Source organism: Notolepis coatsorum (assembly GCF_963971535.1).
Source record: "Notolepis coatsorum genome assembly, contig: SCAFFOLD_241, whole genome shotgun sequence".
Lineage (NCBI taxonomy): Eukaryota > Metazoa > Chordata > Actinopteri > Aulopiformes > Paralepididae > Notolepis > Notolepis coatsorum.
The window spans coordinates 304492-314001 of record NW_028172132.1 but is presented as its reverse complement, the minus strand read 5'-3'; positions in this window follow the sequence as shown (position 1 = coordinate 314001).

Sequence of the window (9510 nt, the reverse complement as noted above, 5' to 3'; positions counted from 1 at the left end):
TCACTGAGTCCGTCGTCGTGAGAGGTGAGTGATTTCCTGGACAGCGTGTCGGCAACTGGGATGTCTTTCCCAGGGCGGTGCACGATCGTGAAGTTGTACTTGTGTAGTTGTAGTATCATCCTCTGTAACCTCGGTGGGGCTGCGGCGATCGGCTTCTTCATGATCGACTCCAGGGGCTTATGGTCAGATTGTCTCACCACAACATGGCGACCGTAGGCATATTGGTGGAAGCGTTTTAATCCATAAATCAAATCAAATCAAATCAAATTTATTTATAGGGCCCGACAACACACGTTAATGTCCCCATGGGCCGTACAGGTCTTCTTTAAACAAGTCAAGAAGACAACATAACAATAAGTCAAGAACAGAACAAGAACACCATAGGGTCCAAACATTTTTTAGATGAATGCAAATAAATGAAAGAATGCAAGCACTCCCAGACATACCCCACGCGAAGGTAAGGAAAAACTCACTAAAACCTAACAATAGGGAAAAAAAGCTCCACAGGCAATGTGGAGGAGAGAAACCTTAGAAGGGCCGTTCAAGGGGGGATCTCCCTTCTTAGATGTCGGTGATAGTAGTGTTGCAGACGGACAGTTGGTAAGCATGCACTCATGTGTGTGGTGAGACACAGATGAGTGCATGCAATAGCAACTGTACATTTTGAAAAATTAAAGATAGAGCTAATAGCGATAGCAACTGAACATTTTGAAAGATTAAAGATAGAGTTGATAGCCGATCTATTTGAGGCACAGGGGCGGCGCAAGAGGGTCACGTCCTCCCCGTCTTAGTCACGGGACATTCAACACTCCGGTCGTTGCTCAGGGACAGCCGGAGACAGGGGGAAGGGGGGTGGCGCAGAGAGGGTCGCGAACTCCCGACATCATCGCGGGACATCCGGCACTCCGGTCACCACTACGAGACCTCCGAAGACAGGGGGGCACGCAGAGGGGGTCGCAATCTCCCGGCCTTCGTCACGGGACGTCCAACACTCCGGTCAACACTCCAGGACAGCAAGTCATAGGAAGACAGGGAGACGGGACAGGCGTTAGACAGCTCATGAGATTGTAGTAGGCGGACATAGCAATAGATACAAGTGGTAGGCATATATGTGAATGGAGTAGATATATGAAGTAAGCGTATTATGTGAATAGAATAGAAGTACTTAACCCAGCAATGAAACCGCGTTGACTGTTAATCTGTTAACAGTCTGTTAATCAGTTGACAGGACCACGGACAGACGGCGGTGAATAACTGATCCAATGCCTCGGAGGTGCATGTAGAGCAGTCACTACAAGCTTGGCCAGGACCCCGAGGCATCCATCACCTTGGTCAGCGCCAGGAGACGGGTACTCAGAGAGAAGGGGGAGGGAGGGGGGGGGGGGGGGGGGAGAGGGGGGGGGGGAAGAGTTAGAGAGTTCCCATGTTTGTGGTGCTGCAAAGGAGCAGACATGTAGTACCCTGTAGTGCCATGTAGTACCCCGTAGTGCCATGTAGTACCCTATAGTACCCCATAGTGCCATGTAGTACCCCGTAGTATCCTGTAGTACCCTGTAGTGCCATGTAGTACCCTGTGGTGCCATGTAGAGCTATGTAAGCCATGTAGTACCCTGTAATGCCATGCAGTACCAAGTAGTACTCTGTGGTACCATGTAGTACCCTGTACCCTAACTAAACTACCCTATAGTAAACTACCCAGTGGTACCATGTAGTACCCTGTACCATAACTAAACTACACAGATTAATCTAAAGGTCAGTCCCCGACCAGGTGAGATCAAGGTAGGTTGAAGGAGAGAGAGAAAAGATGAGTCTTAAGCAGGGATTTAAAAGCTTCGACAGAGCAGGCGCCCCTGATGACGGCAGGTAATTTGTTCCACAGGTAGGGAGCGCGGTAGACAAAGGCTCTGTGGCCGGCGGATTTCTTTTTAACCCTAGGGGTCGATAGAAGCCCCGCATTTTGTGAGCGCAGAGCACGAGCGGGCGAGTATCGGGAGATGAGATCAGATAGATAGAGCGGTGCAAGCCCATTTAAAATTTTGTAGGTGAGGAGTAGCACTTTAAAGTCAGAGCGGGCTTGGATAGGAAGCCAATGTAGGGCGGACAGAACTGGTGTGATGTGATCAAATTTTCTAGTTCTAGTTAGTATCCGTGCAGCCGCATTTTGCACGAGTTGAATATTTTTGATGCTTGAATTAGGTAAGCCTGAAAAAAGTGCATTACAGTAGTCCAGACGTGATGAGACAAAAGCATGAATCAGGGTTTCAGCATCAGCCAGAGTTAAAATGGGGCGTATTTTTGCGATATTACGAAGATGGAAGAATGCAATTTTGGTGACATTTTTTATATGTGCATTAAATGAGAGGGAGGAATCAAAAATGACTCCGAGGTTTTTTATGGTGGAGCTCTGGGATACATGACAGGTATCAAAGTTGAGGGAGATGTCCTGAAACAGGCCTCTGTGGTTTGGGGGGCCAACAATTAACATCTCAGTTTAAGGATTTAAGGATTAAAGGACTGCGTACATCTCCTTTTCGATTTGTGCGTAGTTGACCTCGCTGTCTGTGAATGATCTGGATGCGTAGCTAATGGGCCTTCCTTCCTGCATCAGCACGGCACCCAGACCATACTTTGATGCGTCCACTTGCAAGCTGAGCTCCTTATCTGGGTCAAAGTAAATGAGGACTGGCCCCGGTTCACTGGTAAGTATGTCTTTCATCTTCTGGAATGCAGCATCGTGCTGCGCGTCCCACAGGAACTCATTTGATTGTTTAAGCAGCTGTCTCATGGGTGCGTTGATCTCGGAGAGGCACGGGGCGAATTTCGCCAGGTAGTTGACCATACCTAGCACGGTCTCCAGTTCTGCACAGCTCTTTGGCACCTCCATCTCCTTGATGGCAGCTATCTTGCCTGGGTCAGGCTTCATGCCGTCAGCTGAAAGGACGTGCCCGAAGTAGCTCACTTCGGTGGCTCCGATGGTGCACTTGTCTGCGTTGAGCCGAACGCCTCTCTCCCGTGATCTCTCTAACATTGCATGTAGATTCTTGTCGTGTTCCTCTCTGGTCGCGCCATAGACAAGGATGTCGTCTACTATAGCTACTACTCTGTTCAGTCCCTCGTATGTCTCGTCAAACATATTCTGAGCTTGCCTGTGCGTGGTTTCTCAACAATGACCAGTGCACTGACCCACTCCGTTGGTTCGATGACTTTAGCGATGATCTGTGTGTCGTCCATATTCTGTAGCTCCTTTTTCAGTCGGCCACGCAGGGCGATCTGTGTCCTTCTCAGTGGGCAGACTACTGGCGTGGCGTCTGGGTCTATATGGATGTGACACTCTCCTGGGAACAGTCCAATCCCTTTAAACACATTGTGGTATTCTTCTATGATGGTCTGTTTATCTGTGTACGCAGTGACTGACAACACTAGTTTAATGAGGTCCATATTCAGGCATGCCTGTAAACCTAGAACTGGGGGTGCCTGAGTGTCTACTATGTAAAAGTCTAACAGCATGTCACGCTCCTTGTATTTACACTTTAACGTGCATGTGCCCTTTACTACTAGTTTCTCTCCACCATATCCTGTCAGTCTGCGTGAAGTAGGCTGTATTTTGCGTTTATCTTGCAAACTGTGATACTCTCTCAAAGGAATTACATTTACTTGTGCACCTGTGTCTAGCTTAAATTTAAGCTCTGTGCCCTGTTTTCCTATTTGTATGTCTGCGAAAGCTTGTTCTGTTTCATCAAACCGTCTGTCTGTCACGGTGTCTACATACAGTTCGTCTGACTCTTCGCCTGACTCAGAGCGCATGCTAATCTCGTGTACTGACTTTTTCTGGAAACTACCGGCCCTGCAAACTTTAGCAAAGTGGTTCCATTTTCCGCACTTCGTGCATTGTTTCCCTCTAGCTGCACAGTTATCTCCTTCCTTGTGAGCTCTGCTCCCACAGTATCCACAGTTCCTTCGTGTGTCTGTGTCGCTCGCTCTGTTCGCTCTCTCTGTCCACTCTGTTCTGGGGCGGTACCTCTGTGCGGTATTCTTCTGCTCATGTCTGTGCACCTCGTGCACAAGCTGCTCCTGCGCGCTGCTCGTGGCGCCAGTAAAGCTCTTTATCTGAGATTGTGCTAGCTCGTGGGCTCTAGCTATATCTATCGCTTTGTCTAATGACAAGTCTGATCCAACGTTTAATAGTTTCTCTCTTACTTTTGCTGAGTGTATGCCAAACACTATACGGTCTCTAACCATCTCATCATTGTTCGCATATGCACAATCCTTCACGAGTAGTTTCAATGCAGTGACAAATTGTTCAAATGACTCGCTAGGTTGCTGGGTTTTTTCATGGAATTTTTACCTAGCGAAAATCGTATTCCTCCTTGGAAGTACGTATGCTTCGAAATTGTCATAGTAGCTCTTCAATACCTTTGCTTCATCTGCACTGTGAGTCCATGTGTTGTAAATGTCTCTCCCTTTTTCTCCGCTCCACAGTAGCAGGTAGCTACATTTCTCGTCCTCTCCTTTCTTCTTAAGTGGGCCCGAAAACATTAGCTCCACGTGCTGTCTGAACTTCTTCCATTCTCCCGGTAAGTCCAGAGAATCCCAATTCATCCGTGGCGACGGGACTCCGTTGATATCCATGTTCATCCCGCTTCTGACACCATGTCGTATTCGATTTAAAGAGAATAATCATTCAGGACGAGGAGATTACATTAAGTTGTTTATTGCAACATTAAGCATGAGTGTAACTCCATCCACGGCTGGCAGCCAACTGACTGTCAGGACCCCTTGTGCAGGTATACATAACAGGAATGTGCACCTGGCGCGCCTGTCGTAAAATGATATATTCAAGGCATGAATATTACAGGTTCCATATGTTTAATCTCCTGTTGTCCTCAATGTTTACGTCAATGTTCAATTTGTGTATTGTATTCCTGTGTGTGTTGCCCACTCTGTTTCCCGGTCTGGTTTAGTGTTGTATTTGTATGTATCATTGTTGTTCCTTCCTGTCATGTTAGATATTGTCGTCATTGTTTGTTCTGCCCAGGTGTGTCGTGTTAGTGATTAGTGTCCCTATATATTCTGTCTGTTCCTGTCACTCCCCTGTCGGTTCGTAAACGTTTCTTGTCTCATCCGTTGTTATCATTATCTGCCAGATTATGCTGTGGTACTTATTATTTTGTTGTTGTAGTTGAAGCGAAGTAAAGCCTTTTTCCAACTACACCCCGTTGTGTCCTGCCTATCTATCTCTCTCGTTCCTGTTATTGCGATTGGGTCCACACCACCAACAACGAATCCTTACAATTCATATCAATCGACATCACATCAATATAAATAACGTATTGTTTTCATCTCTCACATCAATATAAATAACGTATTGTTTTCATCTCTCTATTAACGTAACGCGCTATTCATATCAATCGACATCACATCAATATAAATAACGTATTGTTTTCATCTCTCTATTAACGTAACGCGCTATTCATATCAATCGACATCTCATCAACCCAGCCTCCTCCAATGTACAGTTTCTACGTCAAATCTATTCATATCAATCGACATCACGCATACAGTACAGCTCAATACATACAATTGTTAAGGGGATGCAGACCCGAGAAAGACTTTCGTCTTGTTTACATCAGGGTCCCCCATTTTCAATTCATCATAACACACACGACATACAGATAGACAGTACTGCTACATCTATACATTTATGACATACCAGATTTGCAAATACAGTACTGTTTGTGATACAAAAAGTGTCCAGAAAAAGAGTGTATTTATACATTTGACGTAGAAACTGTACATTGGAGGAGGCTGGGTTGATGTGATGTCGATTGATATGAATAGATTTGACGTAGAAACTGTACATTGGAGGAGGCTGGGTTGATGTGATGTCGATTGATATGAATAGCGCGTTACGTTAATACAGTGGCGTCGTTTCAGTAAAAGCCAAGGTATGGCAAACAGTTTTCACTCTCCCTGGAAACAGGTGTTGTTCCAGGAGACTTGAAAGTGGCAAAAGTTATACCTCTGTTTAAATCTGGTGACTCATCCTTATTTTCCAATTACCGTCCGATTTCGTTATTACCGTCCATATCTAAAATATTGGAGAAGCTGGTTTATACCAGAATTTTGAAACATCTTAATGACAATAATATATTATATGAACATCAATATGGTTTCAGACAAAAACACTCTACGTACATGGCTCTCTTACAGTTTATAGATAGAATCACAGATGCACTAGACAATAAGCAATTTTCAATTGGTATATTTCTGGATCTATCCAAAGCATTTGATACTGTCGACCATAAAATACTTATATCAAAGCTTCAGAGGTATGGTTTGGCTGGCGACGTGATTAAATGGCTCAGTGACTATCTTTATAATAGGGAACAGTTTGTTTCCATAAATGGCGATGACTCTGACAGGGCAAAGCTAGTCTGTGGGGTTCCTCAGGGCTCTATACTTGGCCCCCTTTTATTTTTGATTTATATAAATGATTTTGCTTGGGTATCTCCTAGAGTATTCTCGATCTTGTTTGCTGATGACACCAACATTATAATGTCACATGAAAATTTTGCAGTATTAATTAGGGAAGCAAATGATGGTTTATCTTGTGTCTCAGATTGGTTCCAGACTAATAAGCTATCGTTAAATGTAGAAAAATCAAATTTTATTGTATTTTGTAATAAAGGTAAAAGTTATTCAAAAAAGGAGGCAAAGCTATTAATCAGTAACACCGAAATCAAACAAGTAACTTCAACAAAGTTTTTAGGGATCCTAGTTGATGATAAACTAAATTGGAAAAAACACATTGATCATGTTTGTAAAAAAGCAATGAAGTCAGTAGGTATAATTAGGAAGGTGTGTTCATTGATAAATAGAAGTTGTTTTTTAATCCTGTATTATAGTCTTATCTTTCCTTACATATCTTATTGTAACATAATTTGGGCTAGCACTCATTCATCTCATCTTCAAAATTATTATTTTACTTCAAAAAAGATTTGTTAGACTGGCAACCCTCTCAGATCGATTTGAACCATCTGCTCCTCTTTTCAAGAAACTAAACATTCTGACTGTGTCTGAGGTTAATTCTTTACAGATATGTATATTTGTGTACAAATGCATTCATGATCACAATCTACCAAATGGTTTTAATAGTTTTTTTTCTTTTAATTCAGATGTTCATTCATATGCTACACGTCAGTCCGCGGACCTGCATATACCTTATTGTGGTACTTCACTTAGGCAGTTCTCAGTGAGGTATAGAGGGTCCAATCTTTGGAATGCAGCTGATCCTATGCTGAGGAAATCTCCATCTCTGCTTATTTTTAAAGCAAACTACAAAAAAATTCTCATCCAAAAGTAGTAGATAGATAACAGGTCATACATGTAGGTATGCATTTGGTTATGTGGGTGGGTAGGTTTATAGGCAGGTGGGTGGGTTGTTATATATTATTATGTTCACAGTATATCCATGTATGTACTGTGTGTATGTATGTTTGTATTAACACGAAACTTTTAATGTATTCTGGTATTTTATAATATGCATATTTTTGTATTTTTTTATGTTTGATTTTATAAAACAGGGGACGTTCTTGATAAGCCTCTAGGCTTCTAACTTCTCCTTCACAATCGTTATAACTTATTATGTATTGTTTTTACTTCTGTTTAACTGTGTTAATAAACAAACAAACAAACAAACAAACAAACACAAGCATTTTTTTTATAGAAATGTGTCAACAGCCTAAAGCAGGGAACCACAATATTTTGCATACAAATTATGCAGAATGTAATATCATAACTGTCTATTATTTTTCTTGCAATTGAGCCAATTTTCCTTAGGTACGGTTTTGAGGTGTGTGTTCAACAGAATGTATTATCAAAAACACGTTCACAAAAAGTATGGGTTACTGAATACTGAACTGCACTGTTATAATCACTAAGCCATTGTAAGACCTTACCTGTGTCCCTGTATCACTTGTCTCTGCTGCCCTTTGATTAAAAAACGTCTGGATGTCCATTTTCCTTTTTTTTTGTGGCATATTTGAGTTAGTCACCTAATAGTAAAAGTCACCTAGTAAAAGTGAGATAATTGACAATATCAAAACATGCTAGGGCTGTACCGAATAGTTCAAAGCTTCGTTCATAATGTTGACATTCGAATTCTAAATCAACATAAAAAAAATTGTAATTATAAAAAGAAAATAGCCAGAGACGGTCTTATTATAGGGCTTATGCCGAGAAGGCGTAACACAACAGTGAACACATAGTTAAGTACGACTGACAGATGCATTGCACTATGTGTTCACTGTTGTGTTATGCCTTCTCGGCATAAGCCCCATAATAAGACCGTCTCTGGCTTCGTCCAGCGGACACCAGAGCTCAGCGATGCCGCTCACGGCAGCATATTCTCCCCGCTGGCGATCGGAGCACGGAGGGTCGTGGACCCGCGCCGCAGCCGCGAAGCCGGCGATGCGGTTTTTTATTGGTTTGTCATGACAAACCAATTACATAATCCAACATATGTGTAAAGAAACAACATATTCCAGTTAACGGTATATTTTTTTAATGAATCGTTACGGCGTAATCAATACTTCCATTTGTATAAATTGGGTTAAGCTGAGCATAGTATTCCTGCCTGGCTGAGAAGCGCGTCGCGGCTCATGCGCATGCGCGCGCTCGGCCAATCAGAGCAATGCGGAAGGACAAGTGGGCTGCCGAAAGTATTCATGTGACCAGGACTCATACACATTTTCCTGAGTCAGACCATCAATAATTACATTGTTTCTTCGACTCTGATTTTCCAGATAGTCCATTTTGAATATGATGTCTTTGCTTTCAGGGGTCATACACTGAGTGGGCAGGGACTGGAACGACTGGAGCTGTGATTCAAATGAGCCAAGTTTCTTCTCCATCACTCTCAAGTCATCAATTTGGGCTTGAGAGAACTGAAGGCTGGACTTGACCTCATGTACCTCTTTCACAATGCCATAAATTCTAGTGGTTGTAGATTCCATGATCAGCTTAGTGAAGGACATGGAAGTTGGACTCTTGCCTGTTAAGCATTTCCACATAGAATAATTGCTGTTGATCCATCAATTCTTTCACATTTTCCATAGAGACATAGTCCTCATCATGATTAGAGATGTTTTGTCTTGTTTTGGTCTTGCGAGGGGACATGCTTACCCTCTGTAGAAGTTGATATGTGGATTTTGACAATGGATAGAAGATAGATGACAGTCAAGTAGGTTGGATGGTGGTAGAACAGTAGGCCCGGATTGTTAATCCATCAAAAATCTCTTTCAGTGTTAGTCATCCACACTTCAGCAACTCTTCTCTATATATGACTTTAAAATATGATGAAAATTGCTTTGTATGCTTTATAAAAAGTATTTAAAAGAGTCCAGAATCACGATAAAATATTTGGATGGCTTGTAGCCAAAAATTGCATTCTGCTGCTAGACAGGAAACAGGAAACAGGAAGAGAAAGGCTCTCCAACCCAAGTGTCATAT